Source organism: Phyllobates terribilis, unplaced genomic scaffold, assembly GCF_046119375.1.
Source record: "Phyllobates terribilis strain yellow unplaced genomic scaffold, ASM4611937v1 Scaffold_4__5_contigs__length_816908805, whole genome shotgun sequence".
Taxonomy (NCBI): Eukaryota; Metazoa; Chordata; class Amphibia; order Anura; family Dendrobatidae; genus Phyllobates; species Phyllobates terribilis.
Window position 1 is genome coordinate 134,175,914 of NW_027362764.1, and position 22,449 is coordinate 134,198,362.

Here is a 22,449-nt window from a genome sequence, read left to right on the forward strand (position 1 = left end):
GAAGTACTGGAGCCCTTTGGTTAAGCACCTGAAGCACTGGAGCCCTTTGGGTTAGCCCCCGGAAGCATTGGAGCCCTTTGGTTTAGCCATCTGAAGCACTGGAGCCCTTTGGGTTAGCCCCCTGAAGCACTGGAGCCCTTTGGTTTAGCCCCCTGAAGCACTGGAGCCCTTTGGTTTAGCCCCCTTGAGGCACTGGAGCCCTTTGGGTTAGCCCCCTGAAGCATTGTAGCCCTTTGGGTTAGCCCCCTGAAGCACTAAAGCCCTTTGGTTTAGCCCCCTGAAGCACTGGAGCCCTTTGGTTTAGCCCCCTGAAGCACTGAAGCCCTTTGGGTTAGCCCCCTGAAGCATTGGAGCCCTTTGGGTTAGCCCCCTGAAGCACTAAAGCCCTTTGGTTTAGCCCCCTGAAGCACTGGAGCCCTTTGGTTTAGCCCCCTGAAGCACTGAAGCCCTTTGGGTTAGCCCCCTGAAGCATTGGAGCCCTTTGGGTTAGCCCCCTGAAGCACTGGAGCCCTTTGGTTTAGCCTCTTGAAGCACTGGAGCCCTTTGGGTTAGCCCCCTGAAGCACTGAAGCCCTTTGGGTTAGCCCCCTGAAGCACTGGAGCAATTTGGGTTAGCCCCCTGAAGCACTGGAGCCCTTTGGTTTAGCCCCCTGAAGCACTGGAGCCCTTGGGTTAGCCCCCTGAAGCATTGGAGCCCTTTGGGTTAGCCCCCTAAAGCATTGGAGCCCTTTGGTTTAGCCCTCTGAAGCACTGGAGCACTTTGGGGTAGCCCCCTGAAGCACTGGAGCCCTTTGGGTTAGCCCCATGAAGCATTGGAGCCCTTTGGGTTAGCCCCCTGAAGCACTGAAGCCCTTTGGTTTAGCCCCCTGAAGCACTGGAGCCCTTTGCTTAAGCCCCTCAAGTTGCAGAGTCTATGTTCTCAAGAAATGGTGAGGATGAATCATGGATGGCATTCAAAATTTGTTTTTTTTTTAGGAACCAATTAATTGCATTGGCATTGGTGAGTTTGACTCAGATCAAAAACGAACATTTCTAATATTTTTTTTTTAATGGTACTTTGTCTGCAACAAAATCTGGACATATCAACAGCCTCATAGACTATAATCTACCCTTTTCTTGTGCAAAAAAATGGATCTATATTCATCAAGTTTTGGTCAGTGAGACGGATTTTACCATCAGTGATTTTCTTGTATGCAAAAGGAAAAACCCCACATCCATGTTTTGTTGCAGACAAAAAACAGAGACATCCGTTTTTAATCAGAAGCACAGATCAAGCTCACAAGAGACAAGTCAATGGGTGCGTGAAGACAAGAAAATGACAGCAAACACCATGCCATCCATGTGTCATCTGCGGTGTTGTTGTTGTTTTTTTCATATAATGGATAGGAGACACTTGTAAATGTTTTATTTTTGCATATGGAAAAAACAGATGTAACAAAGTTGCTGAAAACTGAAACTGACACATGGACAAAAATGGATAAAATCGGGATCCAGCTCACTGATGAAATACGGTGTAATGTTTTCTCGCATGCAAAAAAAAAAAAAGCAGACATCTCAGGACGGCCCTGTATTCATGAGTCTGGTGCTCCTGTGTCTTTCCTGCGGCAGCGATGACAACATTTCTCTACATGACAGTAGCGGCCAATCACTGGCTGCAGTGGTGACATTATTTCTGTACATGACGGTAGCGGCCAATCACTGGCTGCAGTGGTGACATCATTTCTCTACATGACAGTAGCGGCCAATCACTGGCTGCAGTGGTGACATTATTTCTGTACATGACGGTAGCGGCCAATCACTGGCTGCAGTGGTGACATCATTTCTCTACATGACAGTAGCGGCCAATCACTGACTGCAGCGGTGACATCATTTCTCTACATGACAGTAGCGGCCAATCACTGGCTGCAGTGGTGACATCATTTCTCTACATGACAGTAGCGGCCAATCACTGACTGCAGCGGTGACATCATTTCTCTACATGACAGTAGCGGCCAATCACTGGCTGCAGTGGTGACATCATTTCTCTACATGACAGTAGCGGCCAATCACTGACTGCAGCGGTGACATCATTTCTCTACATGACAGTAGCGGCCAATCACTGGCTGCAGTGGTGACATCATTTCTCTACATGACAGTAGCGGCCAATCACTGGCTGCAGTGGTGACATAATTTCTCTACATGACTGTGGCGGCCGATCACTGGCTGCAGTGTTGACATCATTTCTCTACATGACAGTAGCGGCCAATCACTGACTGCAGCGGTGACATCATTTCTCTACATGACAGTAGCGGCCAATCACTGGCTGCAGTGGTGACATCATTTCTCTACATGACAGTAGCGGCCAATCACTGACTGCAGCGGTGACATCATTTCTCTACATGACAGTAGCGGCCAATCACTGGCTGCAGTGGTGACATTATTTCTCTACATGACAGTAGCGGCCAATCACTGGCTGCAGTGGTGACATCATTTCTCTACATGACGGTAGCGGCCAATCACTGGCTGCAGTGGTGACATCATTTCTCTACATTACAGTAGCGGCCAATCACTGGCTGCAGCGGTGACATCATTTCTCTACATGACGGTAGCGGCCAATCACTGACTGCAGTGGTGACATTATTTCTCTACATGACGGTAGCGGCCAATCACTGACTGCAGTGGTGACATCATTTCTCTACATTACAGTAGCGGCCAATCACTGGCTGCAGCGGTGACATCATTTCTCTACATGACGGTAGCGGCCAATCACTGGCTGCAGTGGTGACATCATTTCTCTACATTACAGTAGCGGCCAATCACTGGCTGCAGTGGTGACATTATTTCTCTACATGACAGTAGCGGCCAATCACTGACTGCAGCGGTGACATTATTTCTCTACATGACAGTAGCGGCCAATCACTGGCTGCAGCGGTGACATCATTTCTCTACATGACGGTAGCGGCCAATCACTGGCTGCAGTGGTGACATCATTTCTCTACATTACAGTAGCGGCCAATCACTGGCTGCAGTGGTGACATTATTTCTCTACATGACAGTAGCGGCCAATCACTGACTGCAGCGGTGACATTATTTCTCTACATGACAGTAGCGGCCAATCACTGGCTGCAGCGGTGACATCATTTCTCTACATGACGGTAGCGGCCAATCACTGGCTGCAGTGGTGACATCATTTCTCTACATTACAGTAGCGGCCAATCACTGGCTGCAGTGGTGACATTATTTCTCTACATGACAGTAGCGGCCAATCACTGACTGCAGCGGTGACATTATTTCTCTACATGACAGTAGCGGCCAATCACTGGCTGCAGCGGTGACATCATTTCTCTACATGACGGTAGCGGCCAATCACTGGCTGCAGTGGTGACATCATTTCTCTACATTACAGTAGCGGCCAATCACTGGCTGCAGCGGTGACATCACGTCAGGAGGTCCGCCAGTGATTGGGCGCCACAGTCACGTCATATGCCCCATCACATGGGAGTCAGCATGGCAGTGGCAGGGGATTTAATAAATACATTTTTTGTGGGGGGGAGATTTGAACACATATATGATTTACTTTTTTATTATTATTTTTTTTTATTTTATTTTTTAAGTAAAAAAATAAAGCTTTGTTAGTTGTCATTCAACTTCCCCAAAATAAGAAAAGCAATAAATACAAATATGAATAATTGGATGAAAACCATGAAAACAAGAGCTGCAGCTTCTTCTAGCAGACAAGTCACTGGGCTCCGTTTTGCTGCATTATCACAAGGTTAGCTGACATTACATGACGTTGCACGGTGTCTAATGAACAGTATCACCTGCTTTCCTCAGACACCAGCCTGTTCTGCCCCCAGACTCCCCGTACACCCGAAACACACACCGGACACGGCGCTGTACTTACAATAATGAATGGACTTCTTGGTGCGGAGGAATACACACAGGGGGATGCAGAGTACTCAGCGTCCTCCGGTTTCCATAGTAACACCGGGCGGAGTAATAACATCATAGAGCTTTTCTTTCGGGCTGAGCGGTTTCAGTCTGTAGAAAATAAACGCCACCTATTGGACATTCATTGTAAGTGCAGAGCTGTTTCTCAGGTCACCAGTTCAGGATTTTAGGCGCCTTGTTGTAAATTACATTTGTCTTTATCGGTTCTTACATTGGTATTGTTACCGTTTATCACGTAATAATCATGAAAAAGTATAGTAACACAATGCAATATAAGTATATATATAATAATTGTATATAAAATAAACTGATGTGACTGCTGCAGACAATCGCTGGCTCAGATAATCTAATATAAAGAAAGACTGACAAAAAGTGAGCGCAAGCTGCAGATTATCAGACCTCTGTATTCCTGGTCAACATTGCTCTTCAGCTGGGTCCCGTTCACATCTGATGTGCTTTTACATGCGCTGCTAATGATGAATTTTATGCGTATGATAAAATTTATAAGTTCCCAGGGAACGTTACTATCAGAGCTTGTGTCCCTCCTCTGTCACTGCAGGACGAATGTGATAAGGAGGCTACAAGATAAGAAAAAAACAAAAAAGTGGATGAATGATGAGATCGTGACCTGTGCCAAGACCGTGACCTGTGCCAAGACCGTGACCTGTGCCAAGACCGTGACCTGTGCCAAGACCGTGACCTGTGCCGAGATCGTGACCTGTGCCGAGATCGTGACCTGTGCCGAGACCGTGACCTGTGCCGATACCGTGACCTGTGCCGAGACCGTGACCTGTGCCATGAGCGTGAACTGTGCCGAGACCGTAACATGTGCTGAGATCGTAACATGTGCTGAGATCGTAACATGTGCTGAGATCGTAACATGTGCTGAGATAGTGACATGTGCTGAGATCGTAATGACGCACCCCCTGGGCCATGTTCAGGGGACACCCGGAGCCGGATCTGGGTAGGGGTAGTAGTCCTTGTGGCGGTGACCCGGTCCGTGCCCAGGGTGTCAAACTAAGTGGCAGTCTATGGCAGTAGATGTTAATTTGATCGACTACGCCACCCGTTGAGTGCGGCTTTGAAGCCGCCGCTGCAGAACAGTCCGCTGAGGCCGGTGGTATATGTGCAGCAGTGATGGTATAACCCCCAACGGGAGGGGTATGGCCTCAGGGCAGCAGGTGAAGATGATGGGGGTTGTGACGGTCAGTAAGAAGAGTCAGAGTCAGGAGATGCAGTTTCAGGGGTTTTACTCACAAGTGTTCTCTCAGTCACTCTGGCCTTGAGTGACCACCCGAGCCGTGCTGCGTCCACCAGGTCCTGGACTCGGCTAACCCCCAGGCAGTTCTGAAGCGTGGTCCTGAGCTCCCTTCTCTCTCTCTGTCTCTGGCCGTTCCCACCAGGGATCCACCTTTGGCCGGCTCCCTCGGGTCTCTTAGTGGTCAAACCTCCTCTGGGTTCCCTGACCCTATGCTTGGTGTGCCTTTCTGGTGGATTTGGTGAGGGTCGTGGCAAATCTTGACCACGACCTCCGGTTCCTGGCTGAGGATAAGTGGCCTCCACCAGTTCGGGTTCCGGTACCCGTGTCCGCCAACCCTTCACCCTTTCTGGTCTGTTTCTGGGTTCTTGGGGTTCCCTCTGTCTTTCTCTCTGGATCCTTCTTACTCCTCTCTCTCCTCTGCAGGCTTGGCTCTGGAGCTGGGCCCAGCCGGAGCCACAGCTCCCTGTCAGCCCTCCTGGCTGAACTCCTCTGCTCTGCTCCTCAGGCTAAAAAGACCCTGTCCTAAGATGGTGCCCACCATATATACTCCCTCTATGTGTGAGCCCAGGTGACTAGCACCCAATGAGCTCCTAGCTTTACCCAGACTACTCCCCCTATCTGCCCCTACACTACTGGGATGTTCCACCCTCCTCCCACTCCAGCCAGGGACAGACGCTGTCGTACCTGCACATTTCTCTAGTGGGAGTACCATTGGTCTGTCCCCCGGAAATGGGATGTATGTAGTGCATGCAGCCTACTGAGCTCAGTTCCACACTCCATCCTTACCCGGGAGTGGAATACCACACCTCTGGCTTGAGGTGTAATACCCCTGTAGCAGCCGAATCCTCAGGGTGCTACATTCCCCCCTGGTAAATCACAGCACGTCCTCGGGCTGTAAGATATAAAAAACATCCAAAACATACAATTTTTTTTTTTTTCATAAACATAAACATATAAAACATCACATATATTATCAGCAATAAAACTTTTCATATAAAACTTTTCATAAATAACATCCTTGTAAACACTCTTGCTCCTCCGGCCACGGTGCAACTTGTGACCGGGAAAAGTGCGACAGTCTCCTTTAGAAACACGGTTTTCCTATAAAACCTGTAGAGGGCGCCTTAGAAAGCGCAACTATATACAGGGGGAATATGGCTGCTCTCAGTCCTCGGCCAGGTAATGGGAATAGGGACACACGGGTTAACAGTTCACTCTTGTCCCAACGGGGACATATTTAAAGCAGCAACAGTTTACTGTACCCCGATGGGTAACTATTTACAGTCTCTTTACCGTAATTTAACGACGGCGTCCTCCTGCTCCTTCTTTGGATTCAGACCCGTCCGGGTCCTCCTGCTCCTCCTCACACCGCAGCTCCTCCTCCGTCAGGCGATGTACATGGAGGGCGTAGGGTCCTTTGGCACACTTGTGCCGGGTGAAGGTGACCTCGTCCCCTACATACAGGTCACGACCTCTGTGTCCCTCCGGCAGATGGCTTTCTACGTCTCTGCGGGTGACAAAGACGTCGCCGGGGGTATGATGGTCTCTTATGAAGCCCCACCCATGCTGCAGGTTGAATTTAATCACAGTCCCGGTGGTACGGGGACCATGAGCTGCACGGGGATCTCTCCAGGTCCGGCTCTTCTGCTCCGCGCTCCTTATCTGTGCTTGCTGTTCCCGGACCCGCCTCTCTCTCCGCTCCTTCTCGAAGACCTCGAGCTGCTGGCGGCAGCACTCTGCACGCTCCGCTGCGGCCGCCCGAGTCTCCTGAGTGAACCCCATGAGGTCTCCTCCGGTGGGGTCCCACTCAAATTGTGCCTCCTCTAGCGGGGGCTGGGTCCTCCTGACGGGCTTCGGAGCCGGAATCAGGGGCTCACACAGGGGCCTCGCCCTTTGGAGTTCCAGTTGGTAGTACTCCTGGGGCCATATGAAGGGCTGCCCATCCGGGCACGTATGCTGGGCGAACAGGTCCTCACCCAGGTGCGGTACTTTGGGTGTTATGGGCGCTGTGGTGGTAGCGGCGCCCGGGTTGACCAGGCCTTGCGACCAGGCTTGGGGCACGCTAAAGGAAAAGGGCACCGTAAGAACGGCGGCGCCCGTGGTTACTCGGCCCTGCGACCAGGCTGGTGGCTCCGCGGAGGTAGGGGGCGCTGTTGGAATGGCGGCGCCCGGGTGTACTAGGCCTTGCGACCAGGCCGATGGTATTTCCTGCTTTGCCGCGCTCAGGGTCGAAGCGCGTGACGTCACAGGGGTCGCGGCCGCGGTTTCCGGTTGAGGCCTAGTCTGCGGCGGTGACGATGCAGCGACGGGCACGGCAGGGGGAATTTCAGGGCTCTGCGACGGGGAGCTGGGGCAGGTACACGGTTTCCCGGCTCGGGGTAGTGACGTCCCCTTTACCTGCCTCCGTCCGTTCAGCTCCCTTCTCGGCGCCGTCTCCGGCCTTCACTCCTCCTGCACCATCCTCAGAGGCGGTCTGTCTCCTCGTCTCGGGTGGCGTGCTCCGCTGACGGGTTTCGGTCCACTGGGCCATCTCTCGGCTCCACTCCGCCAACGTCTCTCGCTGCACCCGGGCCATCCTCCGTGCGAGGCCCTCCAGCGCAGTCTGTGCACACTCCCGGTCTCGGGGGAGCTGTGCCAGGACCTCCACTAGGCCTAGTGGGGTTGTGGCTTGTAGCAGGCTCCTGACCACTGGGTCGGTGCTGCCTGACTCTCCCTCCATCTCCGGGTAGGCTCTCTCTGGACTCCTCTCCAGACTTCTTGTCTCCGGGTGCGCTCTCTCCAGACTGCTCCAGGCGACACCCATCTTCGTTCTCTTGTTCTGTCTCCGCCCACATTGAGGGTGGTCCCGGGGCAACTTAGTGATTGTCAGTTCCAGGGGCAGTTCTCTTACGCTGATGGACACTTCCAGCATCACAGTCTCTGTTGGTGGGCGCGGTTTCCGCTTTTGGCGCCATTCTTCGACCTGGCCCACGATGGGAGGTGACCTCTTGCCACCCTCTGGCACGCCCATAATGGCGTCCGCTCTTCCAAGGCGGGAAATCTTTGGAAATGGCGGGAATCGTCTGCCAGTGGCGGGAAACTCCACGGATGGCGGTAAAAAGCTGCAAATGGCGGACAACCGGCGGGAAACGACCTGTGATGGGGTCCGTTGGCGGGGACCCTCCGGAACCGGCGGGAGACTTCTTTTTAAGGTAACGGTGAACTTTTCTTCAGGCACGCAGTACCCGGTTGTTGCGGGCACGTAATCCTGCCGACTACGCCAAAGTTGACGCACCCCCTGGGCCATGTTCAGGGGATACCCGGAGCCGGATCTGGGTAGGGGTAGTAGTCCTTGTGGCGGTGACCCGGTCCGTGCCCAGGGTGTCAAACTAAGTGGCAGTCTATGGCAGTAGATGTTAATTTGATCGACTACGCCACCCGTTGAGTGCGGCTTTGAAGCCGCCGCTGCAGAACAGTCCGCTGAGGCCGGTGGTATATGTGCAGCAGTGATGGTATAACCCCCAACGGGAGGGGTATGGCCTCAGTGCAGCAGGTGAAGATGATGGGGGTTGTGACGGTCAGTAAGAAGAGTCAGAGTCAGGAGATGCAGTTTCAGGGGTTTTACTCACAAGTGTTCTCTCAGTCACTCTGGCCTTGAGTGACCACCCGAGCCGTGCTGCGTCCACCAGGTCCTGGACTCGGCTAACCCCCAGGCAGTTCTGAAGCGTGGTCCTGAGCTCCCTTCTCTCTGTCTCTGGCCGTTCCCACCAGGGATCCACCTTTGGCCGGCTCCCTCGGGTCTCTTAGTGGTCAAACCTCCTCTGGGTTCCCTGACCCTATGCTTGGTGTGCCTTTCTGGTGGATTTGGTGAGGGTCGTGGCAAATCTTGACCACGACCTCCGGTTCCTGGCTGAGGATAAGTGGCCTCCACCAGTTCGGGTTCCGGTACCCGTGTCCGCCAACCCTTCACCCTTTCTGGTCTGTTTCTGGGTTCTTGGGGTTCCCTCTGTCTTTCTCTCTGGATCCTTCTTACTCCTCTCTCTCCTCTGCAGGCTTGGCTCTGGAGCTGGGCCCAGCCGGAGCCACAGCTCCCTGTCAGCCCTCCTGGCTGAACTCCTCTGCTCTGCTCCTCAGGCTAAAAAGACCCTGTCCTAAGATGGTGCCCACCATATATACTCCCTCTATGTGTGAGCCCAGGTGACTAGCACCCAATGAGCTCCTAGCTTTACCCAGACTACTCCCCCTATCTGCCCCTACACTACTGGGATGTTCCACCCTCCTCCCACTCCAGCCAGGGACAGACGCTGTCGTACCTGCACATTTCTCTAGTGGGAGTACCATTGGTCTGTCCCCCGGAAATGGGATGTATGTAGTGCATGCAGCCTACTGAGCTCAGTTCCACACTCCATCCTTACCCGGGAGTGGAATACCACACCTCTGGCTTGAGGTGTAATACCCCTGTAGCAGCCGAATCCTCAGGGTGCTACATTCCCCCCTGGTAAATCACAGCACGTCCTCGGGCTGTAAGATATAAAAAACATCCAAAACATACAATTTTTTTTTTTTTCATAAACATAAACATATAAAACATCACATATATTATCAGCAATAAAACTTTTCATATAAAACTTTTCATAAATAACATCCTTGTAAACACTCTTGCTCCTCCGGCCACGGTGCAACTTGTGACCGGGAAAAGTGCGACAGTCTCCTTTAGAAACACGGTTTTCCTATAAAACCTGTAGAGGGCGCCTTAGAAAGCGCAACTATATACAGGGGGAATATGGCTGCTCTCAGTCCTCGGCCAGGTAATGGGAATAGGGACACACGGGTTAACAGTTCACTCTTGTCCCAACGGGGACATATTTAAAGCAGCAACAGTTTACTGTACCCCGATGGGTAACTATTTACAGTCTCTTTACCGTAATTTAACGACGGCGTCCTCCTGCTCCTTCTTTGGATTCAGACCCGTCCGGGTCCTCCTGCTCCTCCTCACACCGCAGCTCCTCCTCCGTCAGGCGATGTACATGGAGGGCGTAGGGTCCTTTGGCACACTTGTGCCGGGTGAAGGTGACCTCGTCCCCTACATACAGGTCACGACCTCTGTGTCCCTCCGGCAGATGGCTTTCTACGTCTCTGCGGGTGACAAAGACGTCGCCGGGGGTATGATGGTCTCTTATGAAGCCCCACCCATGCTGCAGGTTGAATTTAATCACAGTCCCGGTGGTACGGGGACCATGAGCTGCACGGGGATCTCTCCAGGTCCGGCTCTTCTGCTCCGCGCTCCTTATCTGTGCTTGCTGTTCCCGGACCCGCCTCTCTCTCCGCTCCTTCTCGAAGACCTCGAGCTGCTGGCGGCAGCACTCTGCACGCTCCGCTGCGGCCGCCCGAGTCTCCTGAGTGAACCCCATGAGGTCTCCTCCGGTGGGGTCCCACTCAAATTGTGCCTCCTCTAGCGGGGGCTGGGTCCTCCTGACGGGCTTCGGAGCCGGAATCAGGGGCTCACACAGGGGCCTCGCCCTTTGGAGTTCCAGTTGGTAGTACTCCTGGGGCCATATGAAGGGCTGCCCATCCGGGCACGTATGCTGGGCGAACAGGTCCTCACCCAGGTGCGGTACTTTGGGTGTTATGGGCGCTGTGGTGGTAGCGGCGCCCGGGTTGACCAGGCCTTGCGACCAGGCTTGGGGCACGCTAAAGGAAAAGGGCACCGTAAGAACGGCGGCGCCCGTGGTTACTCGGCCCTGCGACCAGGCTGGTGGCTCCGCGGAGGTAGGGGGCGCTGTTGGAATGGCGGCGCCCGGGTGTACTAGGCCTTGCGACCAGGCCGATGGTATTTCCTGCTTTGCCGCGCTCAGGGTCGAAGCGCGTGACGTCACAGGGGTCGCGGCCGCGGTTTCCGGTTGAGGCCTAGTCTGCGGCGGTGACGATGCAGCGACGGGCACGGCAGGGGGAATTTCAGGGCTCTGCGACGGGGAGCTGGGGCAGGTACACGGTTTCCCGGCTCGGGGTAGTGACGTCCCCTTTACCTGCCTCCGTCCGTTCAGCTCCCTTCTCGGCGCCGTCTCCGGCCTTCACTCCTCCTGCACCATCCTCAGAGGCGGTCTGTCTCCTCGTCTCGGGTGGCGTGCTCCGCTGACGGGTTTCGGTCCACTGGGCCATCTCTCGGCTCCACTCCGCCAACGTCTCTCGCTGCACCCGGGCCATCCTCCGTGCGAGGCCCTCCAGCGCAGTCTGTGCACACTCCCGGTCTCGGGGGAGCTGTGCCAGGACCTCCACTAGGCCTAGTGGGGTTGTGGCTTGTAGCAGGCTCCTGACCACTGGGTCGGTGCTGCCTGACTCTCCCTCCATCTCCGGGTAGGCTCTCTCTGGACTCCTCTCCAGACTTCTTGTCTCCGGGTGCGCTCTCTCCAGACTGCTCCAGGCGACACCCATCTTCGTTCTCTTGTTCTGTCTCCGCCCACATTGAGGGTGGTCCCGGGGCAACTTAGTGATTGTCAGTTCCAGGGGCAGTTCTCTTACGCTGATGGACACTTCCAGCATCACAGTCTCTGTTGGTGGGCGCGGTTTCCGCTTTTGGCGCCATTCTTCGACCTGGCCCACGATGGGAGGTGACCTCTTGCCACCCTCTGGCACGCCCATAATGGCGTCCGCTCTTCCAAGGCGGGAAATCTTTGGAAATGGCGGGAATCGTCTGCCAGTGGCGGGAAACTCCACGGATGGCGGTAAAAAGCTGCAAATGGCGGACAACCGGCGGGAAACGACCTGTGATGGGGTCCGTTGGCGGGGACCCTCCGGAACCGGCGGGAGACTTCTTTTTAAGGTAACGGTGAACTTTTCTTCAGGCACGCAGTACCCGGTTGTTGCGGGCACGTAATCCTGCCGACTACGCCAAAGTTGACGCACCCCCTGGGCCATGTTCAGGGGATACCCGGAGCCGGATCTGGGTAGGGGTAGTAGTCCTTGTGGCGGTGACCCGGTCCGTGCCCAGGGTGTCAAACTAAGTGGCAGTCTATGGCAGTAGATGTTAATTTGATCGACTACGCCACCCGTTGAGTGCGGCTTTGAAGCCGCCGCTGCAGAACAGTCCGCTGAGGCCGGTGGTATATGTGCAGCAGTGATGGTATAACCCCCAACGGGAGGGGTATGGCCTCAGTGCAGCAGGTGAAGATGATGGGGGTTGTGACGGTCAGTAAGAAGAGTCAGAGTCAGGAGATGCAGTTTCAGGGGTTTTACTCACAAGTGTTCTCTCAGTCACTCTGGCCTTGAGTGACCACCCGAGCCGTGCTGCGTCCACCAGGTCCTGGACTCGGCTAACCCCCAGGCAGTTCTGAAGCGTGGTCCTGAGCTCCCTTCTCTCTGTCTCTGGCCGTTCCCACCAGGGATCCACCTTTGGCCGGCTCCCTCGGGTCTCTTAGTGGTCAAACCTCCTCTGGGTTCCCTGACCCTATGCTTGGTGTGCCTTTCTGGTGGATTTGGTGAGGGTCGTGGCAAATCTTGACCACGACCTCCGGTTCCTGGCTGAGGATAAGTGGCCTCCACCAGTTCGGGTTCCGGTACCCGTGTCCGCCAACCCTTCACCCTTTCTGGTCTGTTTCTGGGTTCTTGGGGTTCCCTCTGTCTTTCTCTCTGGATCCTTCTTACTCCTCTCTCTCCTCTGCAGGCTTGGCTCTGGAGCTGGGCCCAGCCGGAGCCACAGCTCCCTGTCAGCCCTCCTGGCTGAACTCCTCTGCTCTGCTCCTCAGGCTAAAAAGACCCTGTCCTAAGATGGTGCCCACCATATATACTCCCTCTATGTGTGAGCCCAGGTGACTAGCACCCAATGAGCTCCTAGCTTTACCCAGACTACTCCCCCTATCTGCCCCTACACTACTGGGATGTTCCACCCCCCTCCCACTCCAGCCAGGGACAGACGCTGTCGTACCTGCACATTTCTCTAGTGGGAGTACCATTGGTCTGTCCCCCGGAAATGGGATGTATGTAGTGCATGCAGCCTACTGAGCTCAGTTCCACACTCCATCCTTACCCGGGAGTGGAATACCACACCTCTGGCTTGAGGTGTAATACCCCTGTAGCAGCCGAATCCTCAGGGTGCTACAGTAACATGTGCTGAGATCGTAACATGTGCTGAGATCGTAACATGTGCTGAGATCGTGACATGTGCTGAGATCGTAACATGTGCTGAGATCGTAACATGTGCTGAGATCGTGACATGTGCTGAGATCGTAACATGTGCCGAGATCGTAACATGTGCTGAGATCGTAACATGTGCTGAGATCGTGACATGTGCTGAGATCGTGACATGTGCTGAGATCGTAACATGTGCTGAGATCGTAACATGTGCTGAGATCGTAACATGTGCTGAGATCGTGACATGTGCTGAGATCGTGACATGTGCTGAGATCGTGACATGTGCTGAGATCGTGACATGTGCTGAGATCGTAACGTGCTGAGATCGTAAAAATGTGCTGAGATCGTAACATGTGCTGAGATCGTAACATGTGCTGAGATCGTGACATGTGCTGAGATCGTGACATGTGCTGAGATCGTGACATGTGCTGAGATCGTAACATGTGCTGAGATCGTGACATGTGCTGAGATCGTGACATGTGCTGAGATCGTAACATGTGCTGAGATCGTAACATGTGCTGAGATCGTAACATGTGCTGAGATAGTGACATGTGCTGAGGGAGTGACTCTACGTGATTCTCCGATACCGGGAGCGGGTGGTCATGTGACCGCAAGTATGCGATTTGCATGTTTGCTGTCACATTCCGATTAGACTGTTCCCAGCCTCGCTCAATACACTTGCATTGACCAAGGTTGTGCCCATCTGGTTGGCACGTCACTACATGTATGCAAATCACACACTTGTGGTAACTTGCCCACTGCTCCCGACACCGGACAATCCTCACGGTGCTCAGTGCGCACAATATGATAATTTGCAAGTCTGCAATAACATAGAGTGACTGCTGACTTGTAGCTCAAGACTAGACAACCCCTTAAAAATCATCACAAATCCTTCCAAGCAGCTGCATACAAGCTTTACACCATCTGGCATGTGATGGAGGAATCTGGGTCTGGCGAATCCAGGAGAACATTACCTGCCTGACTGCACTGTGCAACTGTACAGTTATGTGGATGAGAAGTAATGAAATGAGGTTGCTTTTCAGGGTTTGGCTGAGAAAGTGAAAGGAAATCTTAATGATTTAGCAGACAATACATTTAGGACAATCATACGCTTCTAACTTTGTAGAAACAGTTTGGGGAAGACCCTTTTCTTTCCCATTACTGCCCCCTAGTGCACAAAGCAAGGTCCATAAAGACATGGTTGGGGGAGGTTGGTGCAAAAGAACGTGACTGGCTGCACAGGAGAGGGTCCAGACACACTACCGGCACAGAGCCACAAGCTGCCAGTGTCTGCCCCTTCTCCATACACTTGTAGGAAACTTTCCCAGAAGGTTGGAAGCTACATCTGTGGACCAGCTTCATTATGGCTTCATAGCAGAATGCTATCACAGCACCTGTAGGTGTAATGTGTTGGTGTCCTAATATTTTTATCTATATAGTGTATATTACTGTTAGTTGATTTGTGCAATGTCCTTTGGCCATTCTCAGCATACTATGGAGACTGCTCCAAGCCACCATGAATTATTTCTCTTTGAAATTCAGCCTTGGACACCTGTTTCCAGTTGTTCCACATTGCCCGCTCCTTCCTTTGTTTCCTAGATACCGAACAATGCAATGAAAAAAAATCTAAACTATCTTTACAGTGAAGGTAAGAATATGCCTGAAGGTAACTGAAAAATATGTCTGGCACCCTGCTGTGCAGTGTACGTAGTGTGTAGCCAAGGGATCGCACAGCCAAGGACATGGCCCAGCATCAGAAGCTGTGGTGGTGGTTGGGTAGTGGTCGAGTGCCCGGCACAGGAGAAATAGAATATTATGGCAGTCACTAGATATGGAGGAGGAGAGAGTTTGTGTATGCAACAGACTTACATTTCTCCATAGAAGAGGTGGACACAGACCTTTGCAAGAACAATATATGGGCCCTTTGCAGTCCAATAGCTCATCAAAATGCACAATTCCACCAGCTTTGGAGGTAGACGTGGCCCCCTTACCTCTTAGGTCCATATGCGGCTGCACAGGTTGGCGGCCCCTGCTCCAACAGGCAGGTAAACATGCTAATTACACTTCAATGAGGAACATAAGCATAATGGTTCAACATCAGTGAGGCCCACAGGCATAGAGGTGATCACTGAGAGGCACATACTTAACGTCCTTAGTTGGAACAGTACAGTATAGATGAGCTCTCAAGTGAGATCCCCTTTAAGGTTTTCAAGCAAGTGTACACGTGTTTACCGCAATAATTCTTGGTAAATATACCATATACAGTATTTGTATATATATTCGGTGTGACCTCCCTTTGCCTTCCAAACAGCATCAGTTCTTCTAGGTACTTGCACACAGTTTTGAAGGACCTCTGCAGGGAGGTTGCGCCAAACATCTTGGAGAACTAACCACAGACCTTCTATAGATGAAGGATTTGCCCAAGCCTTGATCCACGGAAAGTCTGTAGTTAGTTCTGAGATTTTAATTGATAAAAATCAACCATTGATACTTTTATTTTTGAAAGCATTCTTACTTTGCGGCATTTTTTTCACATCTGCCTAAAACGTTTGCACGGTACTGTACGTATTGCAACTGTGTGGATGCATTGTAGCAATGTAACAGTGAATATTAGCATAGCTTTTAGGGCTCGCTCATAAGACCGTAAAACACGGCCGAGTGTTCATGTTTTATTGGATAACACTCAGACAATGTTATACTATGGGACAGTGCAGATCAGCGATTATTTTCCCAGGCCAATTCGTCATGTGCGAGTGCATCGGATAATTGGACCATTCGCACCTATACAAGTCTATGGGAAACATCAGACTGCACTCAGATGTCATCTGAGTGCAGTCCATTTACCGCATACTCAGACAATAGAGAAGATGGAAAAACTAAGTTCTCCGTCTTCTCCGCAATTGTGATACGATTCTCTCATGCGAGAGACTCGGATCACAGTAAGGTGACACTTGGATCAAACTGTAACAGAGATTGATCTGAGTGTCATTAGCATAATCTGCCCCATACTCGACGGCCGTGTGACCCCAGCCTAAATCAGGGACACAGACCTAACCTGACTTTCTCCAGACCCAATGTGCCGTCTATATCCAGTCTGTATCCATGGTCTCCAATTTCCACACTCAGGGAAATAACGTGTATCAGAAACCAACCCTCAAGTGAGTTTCTTAAGCCAATAAGAAGCCATAAGAAGACTCACATGCCCTCATCTACATACATATCGGGGAGTGTTTTGCCTTCCAATATTTTTGTTTTTGAAGGGCCCTAAACTTCAGATCTCTGGTGATACTGTGACTCAATTTTACCCTACAGTACAATGTAATAATTCCAAATCATCACAGCTTCCTATTTTTTACTAGTTTTTTATATTCATTAAGCCATATTTGCACATAGTAGGTGTCCTAAAATATAATGGAGTAGCCTCATTGAGCACTAATGAGCAGAGGCGGACATATCATTGGTGCAACCTGTGTAGCCGCACAGGGGCCCAAGAGGTAAGAGGGCCCATTTCCAACTCCAAAGCAGGTGGAATTGTGCATTATGATGAGCTATTGGGCTGTACAGGGCCCATATGATGTTCTTCCACAGGAGCCTTCTCCTGACTGTGTCCGCCAGTGCTAATGAGTATGTTGTTCTTTGCATTCATCTGTAGGATATCACGTTTAACACCAATAAAACCTCTTTATATTAGTGCCAAGACCTGTCTCTGTTTAATGCCTCAATCAACAGGATACGAGCATTAAGTATACTGGAAAATTCAGACATATCTCCCCAGATCAGGAAGCAGGCTTCCTGCGGGATCCCTCTGGACCCACGAGTACAACAAATACTTCTTGGTCTTTATTTGTAAACCGCCATAGTAGTTGAATAGAGGTTTTATAAATCAAATAATGCTGATTTCTATATATTCGTTAGTAGGAAAAACATTGAAACTATGATGTGTTAAATATGTTCAATAAATGTAGCTACAGTAAAGCTGTTTATACACGTCAATTATTTCCTGACAATTTCAACTCGATCGGCAGGCAATCAGATAGGTATGGGACTGCAGGACTATTGCCTGCTATCTCTAGTTTTGGAAGCATGCATTAGACTGGTTGCATTTTAATCCATCTGATCCTTAATTTTGATTTCCCCGAGAGATAAACGGATCCAGATGACGCGCCCCCTGGGCCAGTGCTGTTAGGGATACCCGGAGCCGGATCAGATGGGGGTTGTAGTCTCCGAGTGGCTGTGACCCGGTCCGTGCCCAGGGTGTCAAGCTCAGTGTGTGGCAGTCCTTATGATGTTACTAGATGTTCTTTTGTGTCGACTACGCCACCCGTTGAATTGCGGTCAATACGGCCGCCGCTGCAGCAGGGTCCACTGAGGCTGGTGATGTATGTGCAGCTCAGGTAGTATAACCCCCAACGGGAGGGGTATAGCCTCAGGGGGTCAGTTGCAGAGGATGGGGGTTGTGGTGGTGCAGCGGGGATGGAAATGAGACTCAGAGTCGGGCTGTGCAGTTCAGGGTTTGTTTACTTACTGCAGTTGTTCTGGTCACTCCGGCCTTGAGTGACCACCCGAGCCGTGCTGCGTCCACCAGGTCCTGGACTCGGCCAACCCCCAGGTGATTCTGGAGCGTGGTCCTGAGCTCCCTTTCTGTCCTGTCCTCTTCTCTGGCCTTCCCCACCAGGGATCCACCTATGTCCGGCTCCCTCGGGCCTCTTGGTGGTAAACCCTTGTCTCTGGGTTCCCTGACCCTATTCCTGGTCTGCCTTCCGGGTGGATTTAGTGGGTGATCGTGGCAGATCGGTCCTGCCCACGACCTCCAGTTCCTGGCTAAGGTGTGCTGTAGCCTCTGCCAGCTTGGGATCCGGTACCCTGTTGCCAACTCTTCACCCTCTGGTCTAATTTGGGCTCTTGGAGTTCCTTCTTTCTCCCCCTCTGGGTCTTTCTTTCTCCTCTCTCTCTCTCGTGGCCTTGGAGCTGCTCTTCTCCTCTGCTCTCTTCCTCTGACTCTACTCTGACAAAAGACTGACAGACTGACCAGCCTTCTACAAAAGACTCCTCTGCAAAGACTGACCCTGATCTAAGATGGTGCCCACCTTATATACTCCCTTTATGTGTGAGCTCAGGTGACCAGCACCCAATGAGCTCCTAGCACTACCCAGACTGCTCCCCCTATCTGCCCCTACACTACTGGGATGTTCCACCCCCCTCCCACTCCAGCCAGGAACAGACTCTGTTGTACCTGCACATTTCTCTAGTGGGAGTACCATCGGTCTGTTCCTCGGAAATGGGATGTGTGTAGTGCATGCAGCTAACTGAGCTCAGTTCCACACTCCATCCTTACCCGGGAGTGGAATATCACACCTCTGGGTTGAGGTGCAATACCCCTGTAGCAGCCGAATCCTCAGGGTGCTACACAGATAAATCCAGTAGTCCTTTTTTCACTACATAAATTTTATAATATACCACTTGCCTGACTGTGCCTATGCTACTATTGTACATAGCTCCTGGTCTTTTGCTCTATTGCACAATATGAAGTCCAAACAAAAATGTGAATGACACTGAAACTTGGCTACAATATATCCAATCATACAATAATAGCATAATGTCTTATAATGACAGGCAAACCCTCCCAAGGACCATGCGTTTTGGCCCCTTTGTATAGCAAAAATATGCAAGTGAACATGATCAACAGTTAAAGTAAATTTTACTGACTAGTAGGCAACAAGCTTGTTGACTACAACATCTCTTTCAAGGCTTGAACAGAGATGGAAAGTTTGTTTACAGCAATTAGCTAACACTAGTGACACTCAGCTAGCAGTTGCGACAGCCTGCTGGCAAACACTTCAGCAGTACTTCCTTTACAAAGACACAATCTGTCACCTTCACAACAACCACAGTGCTTGTTGCGATTCCTTTTCTAGGCAGTAGTATCCAGCAGTAGCTTTTACCCTGCAACTTGCACACTTGCTGCCTACTCACTGTCTCTGATGTGGTTTTTATTTTAATACTAAGGCTTTAAAACCCCAGCCAGGAATAATTCTCTATTTTCCAAAATGCTCTGTCTAATCTTTGCTCTTATGGTGGCTAACTTCACAAACACTCTTCACTAACAGGAATAAGCCTCTCTGCTCCCATCTGTGATAGATATCTACTTCCATGCTTTATAATAATGGCTATCTCTCATCCAAGAGGGCCAATCTCTTCCTCTTGTGGAGGACTACAACAACTGTAGTGCAGGAGGGTACTTCTTATATGTTCCCCTGTAGTGCTAACTAGTTTACTGGGGTGGCAGACCAGTTGGCAAATGTTACTCTCCCCTTTACTGTCTAGCTTACTATCTGGACGTCTCGCTCCACATAGCTACAGTCTGTTATATTTGTAAGAGTTTGGGAAATCCATTTCAACCCTCTTACAAACAACCCTATTATATACACCAGTAAGGCAAATAGAGAGAGGGATCCAGGCAAAATCAGCTATTCGCCGGGGGTCTTGGCAGCTGGGCTTGCAGCAATCAGTGCAGTCTGTGATGAGGCAATCCCTTTAAAAGAATAAAACTATTTTTATGATGTCTGTCTTTTTGTCAATTTCTCTGAAAATAGTTTAATATAGAGCATGTATTCTATCATGAAGTAGACTAAATAACAGCAGTTATCTAGTCTCAGTCTACTCTATACACTCTCTACTGTTATCATACCCATTGTGTTTGTTTCCTGATCACCAGACATGTGGAATATATGATATTTAAAAAAAAACAGTTGTAGAAATCAATTTCCCTTAAGGAAATCCACAGAGGAAATATGTGATAACATTTTCAAGTTTTCTCTAGTGAAAGTTTTTAGCACAGAGTTTGTAGTGTTTAATTAGTTTTAAACATCCGAGTGCAGTCCGATGATTTCCACGGACTCATTGACTGGCATGGCCGAGTGCGATCCGAATATCAGATCAAACTTGGGCATGCAGCAATTTTTTCCTCGGACAGACTCTTTTTGAGGAAAAAAAATCAGACATGTGCATGGCCCCATAAACTAACATTAGTTCGGATACGATCTAATGTTTTGTCGGATCGCACTCAGACCGATAATACAGCCGTCCGCACGAGCCCTAAGACTTGGGTATTATTGGTAAAGAAGACTTAGAGAATATGGGAAACTTTCCCTCGATAACCAGAATGTATGACACAGTTGTACATCATAAACATGGACTCGTCCATATTTCCACGAGATTTAAAGATATTTCTCTGAAGTGTGGTCAGACGCCTTAATTTTTTTCCGCTTAATGTAAAGTTGTCCCCAAATTAAGGGATTCTGGTATCAGGTAATTAACTTAATGATGACCTCCGTAGTACTACTATCACGCTGAGCACTAGATGCTGCTAACTGGTCTTTTTTCATGTATCACACGTGTCTGCAATTACTATTACTTTCTTGCACAAAACATTATTTGAATCTAGGAAGTTGATCGTTGGACAGTGGATGAGCTAATGTACAGTATATAGTTTGCAGCATGGAGGCTACTCTGCATAAATGCTTCTATTCCTTATAAACATGAATTTACTATGGGAATAATAGACAAATATTATATGGTATGGGAATCCTCGTTAAGCTACCTCCAAACTGCAATGGCTAAATAAAACCAAACACCCTTCTTTGATTTCAATATATTTATTCTTAATATCAAACCAAGCACTGCATGTGTTTTGTGTCTACTACCACCAAAGTGTAACTGCAGATTTATTTTATAACAGATATGCTTTTTTTGTCATCCATTGCTGTTGACTTTGTTCATTTCAAGCCTGATTGTATTTGTCTTTGTTTATGGAATACAGATACTAAATTGTATTGTAGGTGAATTGTGACCTTAAAATGGTTTTCCCCTTTCAGCTTTCTGCACGTCATTGACGGGTCTGTGTTAAAAGTAATAGAAACTCCAGGTATTGCCCTTCCCAGGGATAGAACTGCTCCAGTGATTGTTTATAGCCTGGAGCTGTGAGGTCAGGTCAACAAGCGCTGCTTCCAGTCACTGGGCTCAGCACAAGCCACTGAGCTGGGTGATTAGCTGAAGCGTTCTCTTGAAACCATTTGAAGAAGATCAGTTGTAATCATGAATCATAGATCATCCAGTTTGATCTAATGTGTCTTTATTCCAAGCTAAGTCTTTTTAAAGAAGCACTCGAATACTCCCATCAAAATTTATATCCTCTTAATATATTGCTGTCATCATATTATACAGCACTGTGTACTTACAATTGTCCATTTTTCCTTTCTACCCAGTTAATTGTTCTCTTTTCCATTAGGTCTATGACATTATGTGTCATAGACCTATGACATTATGTGTCATAGACCTGAATCCTTGTAAGCTCTATGTAGAAACAGGAAGTCAATTTTCCCTACATGAGTCATAAGTCACCCCAAAATTCCATGTCAAGAGGGAGGAGGGAGAAGCTGGGTCAGGAGGTAATGAGGGGGATGATAAATGCAGGGAAAATAGACTTCCTGTTTCTACATAGATCTAATGGAAAAGAGAAGAATTAACTGGGTAGAAAGGCAAAATGAGCAATTGTAAGTACACAGTGCTGCATAATTGTAATTATCACTGGTGGATCTTGGACCCACTGTGCCACGGGCTGGGCTTACCCTGGAAGGGCGTGGCTAAGCGACTATCTGGCTTTGACTAGAGGTCCTGATGGTGGAGTTAGGTTTGAGCTGCAGGTAGCCGCCAGGCACCAATCCAGGGCAGTTCCCGGTACTGCGTCAACTGACCTCAGCATCTTTCCCTCTATAATTTTCCCACATGATTGAATAATTGAGTGGGGGATTTAAAGATGGTGGTATACAACATACTGAACAACGCAGAGCAGGACATGACTCCACTCGGCACCATCCTTCAACATGACCTCCTGATGAACCTTATACCAAAGAAGGGAAATGCATAGAGGCACACCATGTGGACAGCTAAGGGTATACTAGACACATGTTTGTGTAGATTGAAGAAATGATAATCTTTTAAATATACTAGTAGTCTGGATCTATCTTGGAGACACTTGTATAATATATGTCTTTGATGATGCTTGAAGGGAATTCCTGCCTTCTTTTTCTTTCCTTTATAAGGTTGGTCCTGAATGTCTAAGCCTATACAGATTTGTTTTTGGGACATACCCTG

At 50.0% G+C, this 22,449-nt stretch overlaps 1 protein-coding gene across 3 annotated transcripts in view; it reads right to left on the bottom strand.

The window, feature by feature from the left end:
- The window catches only part of DLEC1 (DLEC1 cilia and flagella associated protein), a 217,021-nt gene that overhangs the window by 151,637 nt on the left and 42,935 nt on the right, over positions 1–22,449 (bottom strand). Inside the window, exon 1 of one of the 3 annotated variants that reach the window (XM_073677769.1) lies at positions 3,883–4,015. The exons of the other annotated variants lie outside the window; for them this stretch is intronic. The gene's annotated coding sequence lies outside the window, so the exon portion shown is untranslated. Of the gene's footprint in view, positions 1–3,882; positions 4,016–22,449 lie in introns of those variants that run through there. 3 annotated transcript variants of the gene reach the window in all.